The sequence below is a fragment of the Tachyglossus aculeatus genome, chromosome 12 (genome assembly GCF_015852505.1).
Source record: "Tachyglossus aculeatus isolate mTacAcu1 chromosome 12, mTacAcu1.pri, whole genome shotgun sequence".
NCBI lineage: Eukaryota > Metazoa > Chordata > Mammalia > Monotremata > Tachyglossidae > Tachyglossus > Tachyglossus aculeatus.
In genome coordinates this window covers 34,166,439-34,183,188 of record NC_052077.1, presented here as the reverse complement: position 1 = coordinate 34,183,188, position 16,750 = coordinate 34,166,439, and positions in this window count along the sequence as shown.

The following is a 16,750-nucleotide window of genomic DNA, read 5'->3' as shown; positions in this document are numbered from 1 at the left end:
CTCAGCTGTGGCCCATTTTGGGAACACAGGTTGTTTCTGGGTCCCGGCGGGTTGTGAGTACAGACGGCATAGCTCGGAACTCCATTTCAAGCAACCAAAGTCAAGAGAAAGAGCAGTTTATCATGCCACCAAAGACAGAACACCGAGCACCCCAATGTAAGCAGAATCAGAGCAGGAAATCAACTCTGAGGTCTGAATGGAGTCACAGATGAAATGAAGGGGGTAGGTAGATAATAATTTGTGGTTAAAGTCTTCACAGAACACCTTCCTGGAAACTCCTAGTGGGTAATTTTTAGAGTGAACATAAAAGTAAAAGGAGAAACTGGAATAGACCTTTCTGTGGGTAACTTTTAGAGTGAATATAAAAAAGGAGAAAATGGAATAGACCTTTTTCTGCGCATCCCCTGACATCCTGGTGTATGAGTTAACCCACAGTACACTCCATCTTTCCGTCAGGCACTGGGATGAACCGGAGGAACTGAGGAGGGGGAGATATAACTCTCACAAAGGTTTCTGGGTCTGTAGTCCTAGGAATATTTCCTTTTATTCCCAATAAGCTTAGGTGCATGCATGTCTGGGATACCAAGCGTTGTCCTCACTTCCAAGGAGTTTCCCAGGAACACCGGAATAAAGTCACTCATATTGTCAGCATTTCATTAGTATAGTCAAAGCTTTGTTATCTGGGGCCTTACCCTCTGGAAAGCTCTAGAAGCCAGTGGTCTCCAAGGGCTCCATAGTCAGCGGGGAAACTTCTCAATAGATCCTGTGACACATACCCAGAATTGAAATCCCAAATCAACTCATTTATTGAGGACTTACTGTGTGTAGAGTACAGCACTAAGCATTTGGAAGAGTACAATGCAACAGGGTTGGTAGACACGATCTCTGCCCACAAGGAGCTTATAGTCTATAGCCTGTGGACCTGAGGCTGGGGTGAATAAAGGCTACAAATCCAAGTGCAAGAATGATGCAGAAGGGAGTGGGAGAAGTGGAAATGAGGGCTTAGTCAGAGGAGATGTGGTTTTAATGGAAGCAACCCTCAGATACTTAACTGGTACGTATTGGACCCCAAGTCACTGAAATAAGCTTTTCATTTTTTTTTCTTCTGCCTCCTCATTTACTTCCGCTCCTCTGTCAGGCTCATACAGCCTTTTATTGTCTCTGCATATGTTCTTGGGCTATTTTGGCTCTGTCTTATTCTTCAGCCATACTCATGGATATGATTTCGCTCTCAACAGCATCATCTTCAAACGCAAAACAGAGCTATATGTATTGTCCTAAAGTCTCTTAAAGAATAGACTGTAGAATACAATAGACCTAATGGCACTTGAGCATTTACTAGATGCCAAAGCACTATGCTCTGTGTTAGTGCACACACAAGATTAGCAGAAAGGATATAGTCCATTGAACTGTGCCCATCCCAATTTGCTGGTATCCACCCCAGTGCTAAGTACAGTGCCTGGTACCTAGTAAGCGCTTAACAAATACCATAATTAATGAGTTAGTCCCTCTCCTAGAGGGGGCTCATAATTTGAGCAGTAAGGAAAGCAGCTACTGTAGTTCTATTTTATAGATGAGGAAACAGAGACACAGATTATTTTATCAGTAGGTCCATATTCATGGCCCTCTATTACAATTATTATTTTACACAGGATGACTGACTGATTTGCTCTACCCTTGTGAAACATCATGTAGTTCTCAAACCCCTCAATGGATATCCCAGGATGTCTCGCTTCTCTTTATTGTTGGGCCTGGTAGGGAATAACAGAACCTCATGCTACCTGTGTGGGGCAGTGAATGATAAATAGATCGAATACGTGTGTCAGAACTGCAATTGGATTTTTTTTCCCCACCTCCACCCTCCCCACAGCCCCTCACTCCCAAACAGAACAGCTAAAATTACCCCATCTTTCTAGGGAACTGCAGCATTTTTTTCCATTTCCCCACTGCCCGATCCTGTCCCTCGAGCAGCTGTTGGAACAGATTTTGATTACATATACAACACATACATACATCTCGCTGGGTGTTCTGGAACAAACCACTGATTGCTACAGTGCTTTCTTTAGGAGGGGAAAAAAAACATGACAAGCCTTTTGCAGCCTCAAATAAAGGGCTGTAACGTATTGTGGAATCAGACGAGGACCCGATTTCTTTCGGAGGGATTTGTTTTTGTTCTGAATAAATCGAGTCCAGCTCTGGTTACGACTGCGGGGAGCGAAGACACCTGCAAAGAGCTCCATGGCAACATCGCAGCAGCGCTCTTGGAACTGGGAAAACCCACAGCAGGTACACACGGAATTTGGGAGTAGGTAAAGTAACGCTTCACGATGCCATCCCGTAGCATTTCTGCAGTAAACTAATACCACCATGGCTTTTGTTAACCACTGCACTATGCCCAGCGTTGTTAATAGCAGAGGTAGTAAGAAGATAAGCAAGCTGGACACAATCCCTGTCTCCCACCGGGCTGGAATCTAAAGAGGAAGAAGAACAGGTATCCAATCCTCTAGACTCTAAGCTCGTTGTGAGCAGGGAATGTCCCTATTATAGTGTACCTCCCAAGCGCTTAGTACGTGCTCCGTACACAGTTTCAGGGATCTTTTCTATAGTATGTTACTAGAGAAGTGAGTCATGATACTTGTACTGATGTCTGTCTCCTCCACCCCGGTAGACTGTGAGCTCGTTGTGGGCCGGGATCGTCTCTCTTTATTACTGTATTGTACTTTCCCAAGAGTTTAGTACAGTTCTCTGCACCCAGTAAACGCTCAATAAATGAGATTGAATGAATGAACTGCTCGATAAATACGATTGACTGACTGCACCCAGTAAACGCTCAATAAATGAGATTGAATGAATGAATGCTCGATAAATACCATTGACTGACTGAATCCCCATTTGGTGGATGAGGAAAAGGAGGATGAGATTGAATGAATGAACTGCTTGATAAATACGATTGACTGACTGAATCATCAATCGTATTTATTGAGCGCTTACTATGTGCAGAGCACTGTACTCAGCGCTTGGGAAGTACAAATTGGCAACATATAGAGACAGTCCCTACCCAACAGTGGGCTCACAGTCTAAAAGGGGGAGACAGAGAACAAAACCAAACATACTAACAAAATAAAATAAATAGAATAGAATCCCCATTTGATGGGCGAGGAAAAGGAGGCCAAGGTTACACAGCAGACAGGTGGAGGAGCTGGGATTAGAAGCCAGGTCCCCCAACCCCTCTTTCTCTGTGCTTTCCATTAGTCCACACTGCTTCTCACCAGTGCTATTCGCCTCCAATGGGGGAAGTGATGAAGACTCAAACTCCTGGAGCCTCAGGCACCAACTCTTCATTTTGAGTGTGAGGTGGCAGGGGTGGGCTCTTTAGGGCAGGAGCAAGCAGGGCCGAGCTTGGGAAAGGCTTTGAAGATAATAATAATAATGATAATAATAATAATAATGGTACTTGTTAAGCACGCTCTGTTCTAAGTGCTGGGGTAGATACAAGTTAATCAGGTTGGGCACAATCCCTCCCCGACATGGGATTTAGACTCTTAATCCCCATTTTACAGTTGAGGTAACTGAGGCGCAAAGAAGTGAAGTAAGTTGCTCAGGATCACAGAGCTGATAAGTAGTGCAGCCAGGATTAGAACCCAGGTCCTTCTGATTCCCAGGCCCGTGCTCTCAGCGCTTAGAACAGTGCTTTGCACATAGTAAGCGCTTAATAAATGCCATTATTATTATTATTATTATTATTATCCACTAAACCATGAAGATCTTCAGGTAGAATGTTTGAATGGCCAAGGCTGGAAATCCAGTACATAAAGCAGTAAGGGCAGGAAAAATGGCTTCCCCGCTCACTGTTTTTTTTGTTATTTTTGTTGTTTTGGAGGAGTGGAGGGCTTGGGGTTATGGTGGGCAGGGGTGGGTAGTATTTGTTAAGCACTTACTATGCGCCAGGAACTGATACAAGCTAATCAGGTTGGACATAGTCCCTGTCCCACATGAGATTCACAGGCATTCATTCATTCAATCGCATTTATTGAGCGCTTACTGTGTGCAGAGCACTGTACTAAGCACTTGGGAAGTGCAAGTCGGCAACATATAGAGACAATCCTACCCAACAAAGGGCTCAGGGGAAGGGGGAGACGGATAACAAAACACAACATGTAGACAGATATCAAAACCATCAGAATAAATAGAATTATAGCTATATGCACATCACGTGGTTCACTGGAAAGAGCCCGGGCTTTGGAGTCAGAGGTTCAAATACCAGCTCTGCCAATTGTCAGCAGTGTGACTTTGGGCAAGTCACTTCACTTCTCTGGCCCTCAGTTCCCTCACCTGTAAAAATCTGCTTTTCGGAAAGCAGCGTGGCTCAGTGGAAAGAGCCCGGGCTTTGGAGTCAGAGGTCACGGGTTCAAATCCCGGCTCCGCCACTTGTCAGTCTTGATCTCCATTTCCCAGGTGAGGTAACTGGGGCCCAGAGAAGCGAAGCGACTTGTCCAATGTCACGAAGCAGACAAGTGGAAGAGAAAGGATTAGAGCCCAGGTCCTTCTGACTCCTATAACTGCCGGAAACTTATTGGGGCAGTGGCTTCTGCCATCTCCATGGAGATGCCCCCCATGGCTGCAGACCCCTTGGGCTGTGAAAGGCCAGAGCCACAGTGGGATGCAAAGGCTGATGAGGTCCACGATCATGCCGAGTGCCTTTCAGTGGAAGATTGCTCCAAACTTCTGGCTTTTAGGAGGTTTCGGGCCCAAGCCCCCAGCCCATCCCTCCCGGGCTACCGCCCACATAAATACCTGGGGACGGAATGAACCCGAGCCAAACCCCATGGGGTGAGTGGTGGAAAACATTTTTCTCTTACAGCAAGTCAATACAAACATTAAAAAAGTGCTTTGCACACAGTAAGCGCTTAATAAATGCCATTATAGAAAAAGTTGCCAGCTCAAACCGCCTCACCAGTTTCGCTTTTTTTAATGGTATTTAATAATAATAATAATTACATTTATTAAGCGCTTACTATGTGCAAAGCACTGTTCTAAGCGCTGGGGCGGTTACAAGGTGATCAGGTTGTCCCATGGGGGGCTTACAGTCTTAATCTTAGAGAAGCAGCGTGGTTCAGTGGAAACAGCCCGGGCTTGGGAGTCAGAGGCCATGGGTTCGAATCCCGGCTCTGCCACATGTCTGCTGTGTGATCTTGGGCAAGTCACTTCATTTCTCTAAGCCTCAGTTACCTCATCTGTAAAATGGGGATTAAGATTGTGAGCCCCATGTGGGACAACCTGATCACCTTGTATCCCCCCCAGCGCTTAGAACAGTGCTTTGCACATAGTAAGCGCTTAACAAACGCCATTATAAAAAAAAATCCCCGTTTTACAGAAGAGGAAACTGAGGCCCAGAGAAGTGAAGTGACTTGCCCAAAGTCACACAGCTGACAAGTGGCCGAGCCGGGATTTGAACCCATGACCTCTGACTCTAAAGCCCATGCTCTTTCCACTGCGCCATGCTCCTTCTTGTATTTGTTTAATGCTATGCGCCAGACACTGTTCTAAGCACTGCAGTAGACACCCCCTTTTAGACTGTGAGCCCACTGTTGGGTAGGGACTGTCTCTATATGTTGCCAACTTGTACTTCCCAAGCGCTTAGTACAGTGCTCTGCACACAGTAAGCGCTCAATAAATACGATTGATGATGATGATGACACAGAGTAATCAGGTTGGACACAGTTCATGTCCCACATGGGGCTCACAGTCTTGATCTCCGTTTTACAGATGAGGTAACTGAGGTACAGAGAAGTGACTTATCCAAGGTCACACAGCAGCCAAGCGGTGGAGCTGGGATTAGAACCCAGGTCCTTCGGATTCCCAGGCCCGTGCTCTAGCCACTAGACCATACTGCATCTAGTTCTGTCTTCATCACTTTCTCCTACCTTATCTTTTCCAGTATAACTGATACTTTTAAAGGCCACCTAAATGAAAGCAACAGGTATGTCTGGTTTTGTTCTCTGTCTCCCCCTTCTAGACTGTGAGCCCACTGTTGGGTAGGGACTGTCTCTATATGTTGCCAACTTGTATTTCCCAAGCGCTTAGTACAGTGCTCTGCACACAGTAAGCACTCAATAAATACGATTGAGTGATTGATTGATTGACCTTTTGACTTCAGTTGGCACCACTACTTTCTGAGGTAGGTGTTTATAAATGTGAGATGACAGAAGAAGCAGCGTGGCTTTGCAGCAACAGCCCAGGCTTGGGAGTTAGGGGATGTGGGTTCTAATCCTGCCTCTGCCACTTGTCTGCTGTGTGACCCTGGGCAAGCCACTTAACTTCTCTGTGCCTAATAATAATAATAATACTAATGATGGCATTTAGTAAGCGCTTACTATGTGCAAAGCACTGTTCTAAGCACTGGGGTAGATACAAGGTAATCAAGTTGTCCCACATGGGGCTCACAGACTTAATCCCCATTTTCCAGATGAGGGAACTGAGGCCCAGAGAAGTGCAGTGACTTGCCCAAAGTCACACAGCTGGCACTTGGCGGAGTCGGAATTTGAACCCATGACCTCTGACTCCAAAGCCCGGGCTCTTCCTACTGAGCCACACTGCTTCTCTTGTGAGACAACCTGATTACCTTGTATCTACCCTAGCGCTTACAACAGTGCTCGGCACATAGTAAGCCCTTAACAAACACCATCATTATTATTATTAATGGAAGAGCATGGGTCTGCGTATCAGGGAACCTGGGTTCTAAACCCATTCCACCACTTGCCTGCTGTGTGACTTTGGGCAAGTCATTTAACATCTCTGTGCCTTGGTTTCCTCTTCTGGAAAATGGTGATTCAATATCCATTCACTCTCCCTTTTAAATTGTGAGCCCCATGAGGGACAGAGAATGTAGCCAACTCAGCGCTTCATACAATGCTTGACATATAGTAAGCACTTAACACAATTATTATTATTATTATTATTATTGTATTTTCCCCCACTTAATATCTGTCCCCTTCCTCCCAAACTTAAGTGAATTGTAGTGAGACTCCAATTGAAACGGTCTCTTAAAATGCCTCTGAAATCATGTATTTGTCCATGATTTGCCTTTGTTTGCATACATTTCTGGGACTATTATACCTTACTTGGGACGTATTCCTTTCGATGGTATTAAGATGACTCTCCAGTGGCTTAAATACATCATTCCAAAAAATTCAATATAGCTTAAATCCACTGTATTTTCACAACTCAAAAATACAATAGTCTACATCCCCTCATCAACAAGCACTTCTATCTTTGATAATGTAAAGTAAATATTTGGTTTCCTAGATGGCTAAGAGCAAATACACTGTTCTAAAAATGATTATTATGGCTTAATAAACTATTAATGGGCAGGTGGGGAAGGGCAAAGGGAACTTTATTTCAGTGGTTTTTTTTTTTTTTTTAAAAAAACTAATGTTTGCTGGCAGGCTGAGAGGGAGAACAATGAAATGATTGCTTGGCTTGGCCCATAATACAAGCAAAACTTGTTCTTTCCTGAAAGTATCTTGGCCATTTGGCAATTTCCCCAAAATGCTGAGGAGGACTAGAGTCTGAAAAAACTGCAGTGCCCATCAAAGCAAATTGAAATCTGCTAACAACAATATTTTCTGAGATCAGTCAATAGAAATTATTGAGGGCTTACCATGTGTAGAGCAAGATATTAAACCCAAGAAAATGCTACGTGTGTTAGAATTATTAGAATAACAGACCCTCTGGGTTTCTGTTGAAACCTCAATGCAAGAAGGATCATTCTGAATTAAAGTTCCAATTGTGAATAACCAGTCAAATCCCCCACTTAAAGAGAATGACCTTAAAAAAAAAAAAAGGTTCTTGGACACCAATTGTGTCAATAATGAAAATGGATGAATCACTTTTTCTTTAACAGATATACAAAAACTTTGGGGGAAACACCTTAAAACAAGTCAATGTTCTTTGGAGTCTAACACAGATTGCTATTTAATCACAAATTCACAAATCAGAACGTTAGAGTTTACTAAGGCAGTTAAGAGTTTCCTCACATTGTTTTTCTTTCAGAAACAAACAGGAAGCAAGGCTACCCTGTCTCTTAAGACTGAAAAAAGCCCCTGTGGCTGATAGTTTAGCTCTGGGGACATACATAATAACATTTACCTCCAAACCTTTCAGAAAAATCAATTCAGTGTGACCACCATGTTTCCATGTTATACGATGAAGGTATCCGAGAAAAGAATCTATTCTAGGTCCTAAATTTGATTCTTTGAAAGACTTCAGTATTCAGAAATTCCCATGCCCACCCTTTCAATACATTAAAAACAGTGGTGAGAGAGCTAGTTAAATATGTTAATATTGAAATAATAATAACTGTGGTATTTGCCAAGTGCTTACAGTGTACCAAGCACTGTACTAAGCACTGCGATAGATCAAAGTTATTCAGGTAAGACACAGCCTCTGTCCCATATGAGACAACCATACAACTTCTCTCCTCTGTTACCATGAATAATTAATAGTTCCCCCAGCTAGAAAAGACTAGGATTTTTGGAAATTCAGAGGGGCTGAGTTGGAACATAGACTATTAGAGCTGAAATTCAGTAAATGGACCTAGATCAATAATAATAATAATAATAATAATGGCATTTATTAAGTGCTTACTATGTGCAAAGCACTGTTCTAATCAATCATTCAATAGCATTTATAGGATGCTTAATGAATGATATTTATCAGGCACATACTGTGTGCAGAGCACTGGATTAAGTGCATGGGAGGGTTCAATACAACAGAGCTGATGGACATGTTCCCTGCCCACAACAAGCTTAAAGTCTAGAGGGGGAACAGACATTAATATAAATAAGTTACAGATATGTGTATACAATCTGTACAGCTGAGGGTGGGGTGAATATCAAGTGCTTACAGGATATAGATTCAAGTCCAAAGAATGGAGAGGGAGCCAGGTGGGGAAAAAAGGGCTTAATCAGAGAAGGCCTCTTGGAAGAAACTTGTCCTTAATAAGGCTTTGAGGGTGGAGAGAGTGGTGGTCTGGCGTATATGGAAGGGGAGGGAGGCCAAACCATAATAATTGTGGTATTTAAGTGCTTGAGTTGTAGAGAGCATTGTACTAAATGCTTGGGAGAATCCAATAGAGTTAGTAGACAGGATTCCTACCCTCAAGGAGTGGGCAATCTAGCTGAAAAGACAGACACTAAAATAAACTATAGGTAGAGGGGAAACAACGGAATTTAAGATGTGAATTTAAGTGCTGCTGGTAGGAGAGGTTGCAGATAGTATCTGGTCAAAGACAGAACAGGAAAGAAGACAGGCAGTTTCACAAATCAAAGTAACAAGCAATTTGCCCGGGAGTAAACCAGAAAAGAATCAAAGAGAGGCTGAGTGGTCCTTAAGAAGATTATTTGTTTGGATTCACCTCTCTTTGCCACATCCACCCCTAGCCAATCTGCAAATCTCTATAGCAGCTTTGGTCTGCAAATCCATCCAACTGTGACTGAATGCAGGAAGTGAACAGGATAGTCGAATCCCTGTCTTTCGCAAAGATTCCCACAGTAAGAATTCACTCTGCATTTCTGTTAGACTTAACATGCCTAAACAGAGCTCCTTATCTTCCCACCCTGTCCTCCCTACAGTGACTTTCCCATCACCGTAGACCGCAAGGCAGCCCATCCTTCCTGTCTCACAAGCCCATAATCTTGGTGTTAACCTCGGCTCCTCACTCTCGTTCAACCTGCAGAGTCAATCCATCACTAAATCCAGTTTGACTGTCAAGTGGCTAAAATCCGCCCTCTCGTCTCCACCCAAACCGCTACCATATTAATCCAGTCACTTATCCTATCCCACCTCGATTACTGTATCGGCCTCCTTGCTGACCTCCCAGTCTCCTGCCTCTCCCCATTCCAGTCCACACTTCACTCTGCTGCCCAGATTATTTTTCTACAAGGCCATGTTTCCCCACCCCTCAAGAAGCTCCAGTGGTTGCCCCTCCACCTTCGCATTAAACAGAAACCCCTTACCATAAGCTTTAAAGCAATCACCCTGCCCATTCATTCAGTCATTCAATCGTATTTATTGAGTGCTTACTGTGTGCAGAGCACTGTACTAAGCGCTTGGGAAGTAAAAGCTGGCCCAGCTCCCTCACCTTGCTATTCTCCTACTACAACTTTGTTCCTCCTCACTGTACCTTGATCTCGTTTATCTCGCCACCAACGTCTCATCCAAGTCTGCCTCTGGCCTGGAAGGCCCTCCCTCCTCACATCTGACAATTACTATCTCTCACTTCAAAGCCTTAATAATAATAATAATGGTATTTGTTAAGCACTTACTATGTGCAAAGCGCTGTTCTAAGCGCTGAGGGGATACAAGATCATCATCATCATCAATCGTATTTATTGAGCGCTCACTGTGTGCAGAGCACTGTACTAAGCACTTGGGAGGTACAAGTTGGCAACATATAGAGACAGTCCCTACCCAACAGTGGGCTCACAGTCTAAAAGGGGGAGACAGAGAACAAAACCAAACATACTAACAAAATGAAATAAAACAAGATGATCAGGTTGTCCCATTTGGGGCTCACAATCTTAATCCCCATTTTACAGATGAGGTAACTGAGGACCAGAGAAGTGAAGTGACTTGCCCAAAGTCACACAGCCAACAAGTGGCAGAGCCGGGATTAGAACCCATGACCTCTGACTCCCAAGCCCGGGCTCTTTCCACTGAGCCACGCTGATTCCAGCTTCCCATTGAAGACACATCTCCTCCAAGAAGCCTTCCCTAACCAAGTCCTCTTCTTTTCTTCAACTCCCTTCTGCATCACCTTAATGCGCTCCCCTCTCCCAGCCCCACGGCACTTACGTACGTATCCGTAACTTATTTTTTTATATTAATGTCTGTCTCCCCTTCTAGGCTTTAAACTCACTATAGGCAGGGATTGTGTTTGTTATATCATACTCTCCCAAGCACTTAGTACAGTGCTGCGCTCAATAAGTGAGCCTGACTGACAGATTCATTCATTCAGTCACCTTCAAACCATAACTAAGGTCACATCTCCAAGAGGCCTTCCCAGATTAAACTCTCTTTTCCCCAGCTCACTCTCCCTTCCTTTGGAAATTTGATTTCCATCCCCAAATCATACATTATAAATTACTTAGTCATAGTAACATCTTTCCCTCCCTCTAGAAAAGCAGCGTGGCTCAGTGGAAAGAGAGCCTGGGCTTTGGAGTCGGAGGTCATGGGTTCAAATCCCGGCTCCTACAATTGCCAGATGTGTGACTTTGGGCAAGTCACTTCACTTCTCTGGGCTTCAGTTCCTTCATCTGTAAAATGGGGATTAAGACTGAGCCCCCTGAGGGACAATCTGATCACCTTGTAACCTCCCCAGCGCTTAGAACAGTGCTTTGCACATAGTAAGTGCTTAATAAATGCCATCATTATTATTATTAAATGCTCAATAAATACGATCGATTGATTACAGCCATCTTAAAAGTCTAGTGAGTAAAATTCAGATTAGCCCAAGAAAAACATCACATGGGTTATCCACATAATAATAATAATAATAATGGCATTTATTAAGCGCTTACTATGTGCAAAGCATGACCCCTATAGGAAGCTGGTTCTCTATGGTGAATGAGTTGCCCCCAATTGTTTTGTTCTCTGCCAGTGGGTTGGTTTAAGTTTGACGTTAGGCCCGACATCCTGTTTTTCAGGATAGCAGCAGGAAGTAGAAGCACCCAAGAAACACTGCTCTAGGCTTGAGGGGAAGCTTCGATGCTGCCAACTCAGGCTCCAGTGAATAACAACAACAACTGCAGTATTTTTTAAGCACTTACTGTGTGCCAGGCACTGCACTAAGCACTGGTCCACGCACTCTACTACTAAACGCTGAAGCAGATACAAGCAAATTGAGTTGGACCCAGCGCCTGTCCCACATGGGGCTCCCAGTCTTAATCCCCATTTTACAGAAGAGGTGAGTGAGGCACAGAGAAGTGAAGTGACCTACCCAAGGTCACACAGCAGACAAATGGCAGAAGCAGATCTGGGGTAGAGAAATGTCCCAAATAGTCAAAACACTCTTGCAACTTGTCCCACTAGTGACTCAAATCCTTAGTACAGTGCTCTGCACACAGTAAGCGCTCAATAAATATGATTGAATGAATGAAAATCCTTGGGCCCAAGTAATCTTGGGCAAGTCACTTCACTTCTCTGTGCCTCAGTTACCTCATCTGTACAATGGAGATAATCAATCAATCAATCGTATTTATTGAGCACTTACTGTGTGCAGAGCACTGTACTAAGCGCTTGGGAAGTACAAGTTGACAACATATAGAGATAGTCCCTACCCAACAGTGGGCTCACAATCTAAAAGATAAGACAGTGAGACAGGGACTCCGTACAACCTGATTACTTTGTATCTACCCCAGCACCTTGAATAGTTTCTAGCACATAGTAAGCGCTTAACAACTACCATAAAAAAACTGAAATCCTGAGGCACCTACTAGGAGTGACCAATTCTGAGACCCTAGCTAAATTACATCATTCAGGGAAAGAGCTGACCTTTCTCCAGCTGGAGAAATCTACGGCTCGAGGTGTCTAGAAGTCTCAGTCGATAAGTAAATAAATGGAAGCAAATGAATTAAAACTTGTGGCACCAACTGACAAAGAGAAGGCAGCAACCTGCAATGGATTCTAGGCTTATATCTTGGCCTTCCTCATCGTCATCATCAATCGTATTTATTGAGCGCTTACTGTGTGCAGAGCACTGTACTAAGCGCTTGGGAAGTACAAGTTGGCAACATATAGAGACAGTCCCTACCCAACAGTGGGCTCACAGTCTAGAAGGGGGAGACAGAGAACAAAACCAAACATACTAACAAAATAAAATAAATAGAATAGATATGTACAAGATAAATAAATAAATAGAGTAATAAATATGTACAAACATATATACATATATACAGGTGCTGTGGGGAAGGGAAGGAGGTAAGATGGGGGGATGGAGAGGGGGACGAGGGGGAGGCCTTGGGAGATGAAGCACTCCGGTCAATCATATTTACTGAGTGCTTACTGTATGCCAAGCATTACACTAAGCGCTCAGGAGAGTACAATATAACAGACATGTTCCCTGCCCACAGTGAGCTTCCTTGGCAATACTGGAAGAGCCAGCCAATCGATCAGTGGTATTTATTGAGCACTTACTGTGTGCAGACCACTGTACTGGGCTCTTCGAAGAGTACGATACAACAGAGTTAGCAGATGTGTTCCCGGCCTGCAACGAGCTGAGAAAAACAAGGCTTAAATCTCCAGTGCTTGCTAGATTACTAGATTTAAACCTTCATCCTACACGATAAATGGGCACAGAGGAAGTAAGAGTCCCGGGAAATGCTAATAAGCATTTTTTTTTGTAAAAAGGAAGCGAAGTTTGCTTCTAAGCAAAATCTGTACTTACCACACTGCACGGAGGTTTCTTACTGAGCCATGAGTGGGAGGTGGCTGTGACACAACACAATGTAGCCATTCATTCATTCAATCATAGTTATTGAGCACTTACTGTGTGCAGAGCACTGGACTAAGCGCTTGGGAAGTACAACTTGGCAACATATAGCGACAGTCCCTACCCAACAGCGGGCTCACAGTCTAGAAGGGGGAGACAGACAACAAAACAAAACATATTAACAAAATAAAATAGAATAGTAAATATGTACAAGTAAAATAAATAGGGTAATAAATATGTACAAACATATATACATATATACAGGTGCTGTGGGGAGGGGAAGGAGGTGCTGTGGGGAGGTTAAGCGGGAGGTGTCAGCAGGACATCCAAGTAGAGATGTCCTGAAGACAGGAGGAAATGTGAGACTGCAGAGAAGGAGAGAGGTTGGGGCTGGAGAGGTAGATTTGGAAATCATCTGCGTAGAGATGGTAATTGAAACCGTGGGAGCGAATGAGTTCTCCGAGGTGATGGGTGTAGATGGAGAACAGAAGGGACCCAGACCCGAACCTTGAAGGACTCCCACAGATAGAGGGTGGGAGGGCATTACGTCTACCTGCAAAGCGCCTACTGTGCTAAGCGCTTGGGAAATACAAGTTGGCAACATACAGAGACGGTCCCTACCCAACAACAGGCTCCCAGTCTAGACGGGGGAGACGGACAAAACATGTGGACAGGTGTCAAGTCGACAGAACAAATAGAATTAAAGCTAGATGCATATCTAACAAAATAAATAGAATAATATGTACAAGTAAACTAAATAGCACATAGTAAGTGCTTAACCAACACCCTAATTCTGATGCTCTTTCTTCCTCCCTCTTTTGCTCCTTGATTCATCAGCTAGCCCCTCTCATCTATGGGTCTTTCAATCCCTCTCCAGCCAATGCTCTCCATGACCTTCTCCCATTTACTATCTTTCGCCTTCCATTCATTCATTCATTCAGTTGTATTTATTGAGCGCTTACTGGGTGCAGAGCACTGGACTAAGCGCTTGGGAAGTACAAGTTGGCAACATCTAGAGACGGTCCCTACCCAACAGCGGGCTCACAGTCTAGAAGGGGGAGACGGAGAACAAAACAAAACATATTAACAAAAATAAAATAAATAGAATAAATATGTACAAATAAAATAGAGTAATAAATATGCACAAATCATCATCATCATCAATCATATTTATTGAGCGCTTACTGTGTGCAGAGCACTGTACTAAGCGCTTGGCAAGTACAAATTGGCAACATATAGCCAATTATGTAACAATTATGTAACAAATATGTACAATCATATATACAGGTGCATATTCATTCCCAGTTAGCTTATTTCACTTCCAGGGAAAACGGGTTTGATGTGGGGCTCCACCTTGACTTCAACCCTCTCCTCTCCTTTGAGGCGGGTAGGGATGGAGAGTGGGCGGTCATAGGGAGAGGTCAAGCTTTAATCGGCTGCCAGATCAAGAAGCAGCGTGGCTCAGTGGAAAGAGCCCGGGCTTTGGAGTCAGAGGTCATGGGTTCAAATCCCAGCTCCACCACCTGTCAGCTGTGTGACTTTGGGCAAGTCACTTAACTTCTCTGGCCCTCAGTTACCTCATCTGGAAAATGGGGATTAAAACCGTGAGCCCCCCCGTGGGACAACCTGATCACCTTGTAACCTCCCCAGTGCTTAGAACAGTGCTTTGCACATAGTAAGCGCTTAACAAACGCCATCATTATTATTATTACTACTAAGTGCTTGGGAAGTACAAGTCGCCAACATATAGAGACGGTCCCTACCCAAAAACGGGCTCACAGTCTAGAAGGGGGAGACAGACACAAAACATGTGGACAGGTGTCAAGTCATCAGAATAAAATTAAAGCTAGATGCACACCACTAACAAAATAAATAGAATAGTAAATATGTACAAGTAGAGTAATAAATCTGTACAACCATATATACAGGTGCTGTGGGGAGGGGAAGGAGGTAGGGCGGGGGGGATGGGGAGGAGGAGAGGAAAAAGGGGGCTCAGCCTGGGAAGGCCTCTCGGAGGAGGTGAGCTCTCAATAGGGCTTTGAAGGGAAGAAGAGAGCTAGCTTGGTGGATTTGCGAAGGGAGGGCATTCCAGGCCAGGGGGAGGACGTGGGCCGGGGGTTGATGGCGGGACAGGTGAGAACGAGGCCCGGTGAGGAGGTGAGCGGTAGAGGAGAGAAGGGTGCAAGCTGGGCTGGAGAAGGAGAGAAGGGAGGTGAGGAAGGAGGGGGTGAGGTGATGGACAGCCTTAAAGCTGAGAGTGAGGAGTTTTTACTTGATGCGTAGGTTGACTGGCAGCCACTGGAGATTTTTGAGGAGGGGAATAACATGCTCAGAGCGTTTCTGCACAAAGATGATCCGGGCAGCAGCGTGAAGTATAGATTGAAGTGGGGAGAGACAGGAGGATGGGAGATTGGAGAGGAGGCTGATGCAGTAGTCCAGACAGGATAGGATGAGAGATTGAACCAGCAATGTAGCTGTTTGAATGGAAAGGAAAGGGCAGATCTTGGCGATCTTGCAGAGGTGAGACCAGCAGGTTTTGGTGACGGATTGGATGTGAGGGGTGAACGAAAGAGCGGAGTCGAGGATGACACCAAGGTTGTGGGCTTGTGAGACGGGAAGGATGGTAGTGCCTTCTCCCCACACCCCCACTTGTACTTCCCAAGCGCTTAGTACAGTGCTCTGCACACAGTAAGCGCTCAATATGATTGAATGAATGAATGGGTCCGAGCCAGTGTGAGCCCAAATCTTCAGGGCGACTCCTGAACTCCTCGTTCAGGTCACCAATCAGGTTTGTCCTTCAATGACGCCAATTCCATTTCGAGTGAAATTAAATATGACGATTTCATCATTGCAGTAGCCACAGGAGGGTGGTTTTTATGAGAACACAGTGTTCTTAAAGGCTCAGAAGGAGAAGCAATATTTTTCGGTGGCCTTTAGAAATGTAAGCAGAGAAGGGTTGTTAAATGGAAGAGAATTACTGAGAAGTACTTTAGGAGGAGGAAAGGACTGGAATTTTTGAATGAGCTAAGAATAAGGCAGTGGAAAAAGACAGCACGGGGGCATTCAAGGACTTGTGCCAATGAGGAGTGCAAGCGTAAAGGAGAGAGGTAAAAAGATTTAAGGAACTCAAAAGACAGGTAAAAGAGAACAAAGGGGAAGAAAACGATAATAAGGTCACCTAGCCATTCATTTCCCATCAATGGAAAGGATAATGTCTTAAGGCTGATAAAGCTGACGGCTTCCTTTGATCAGGCTAGAATC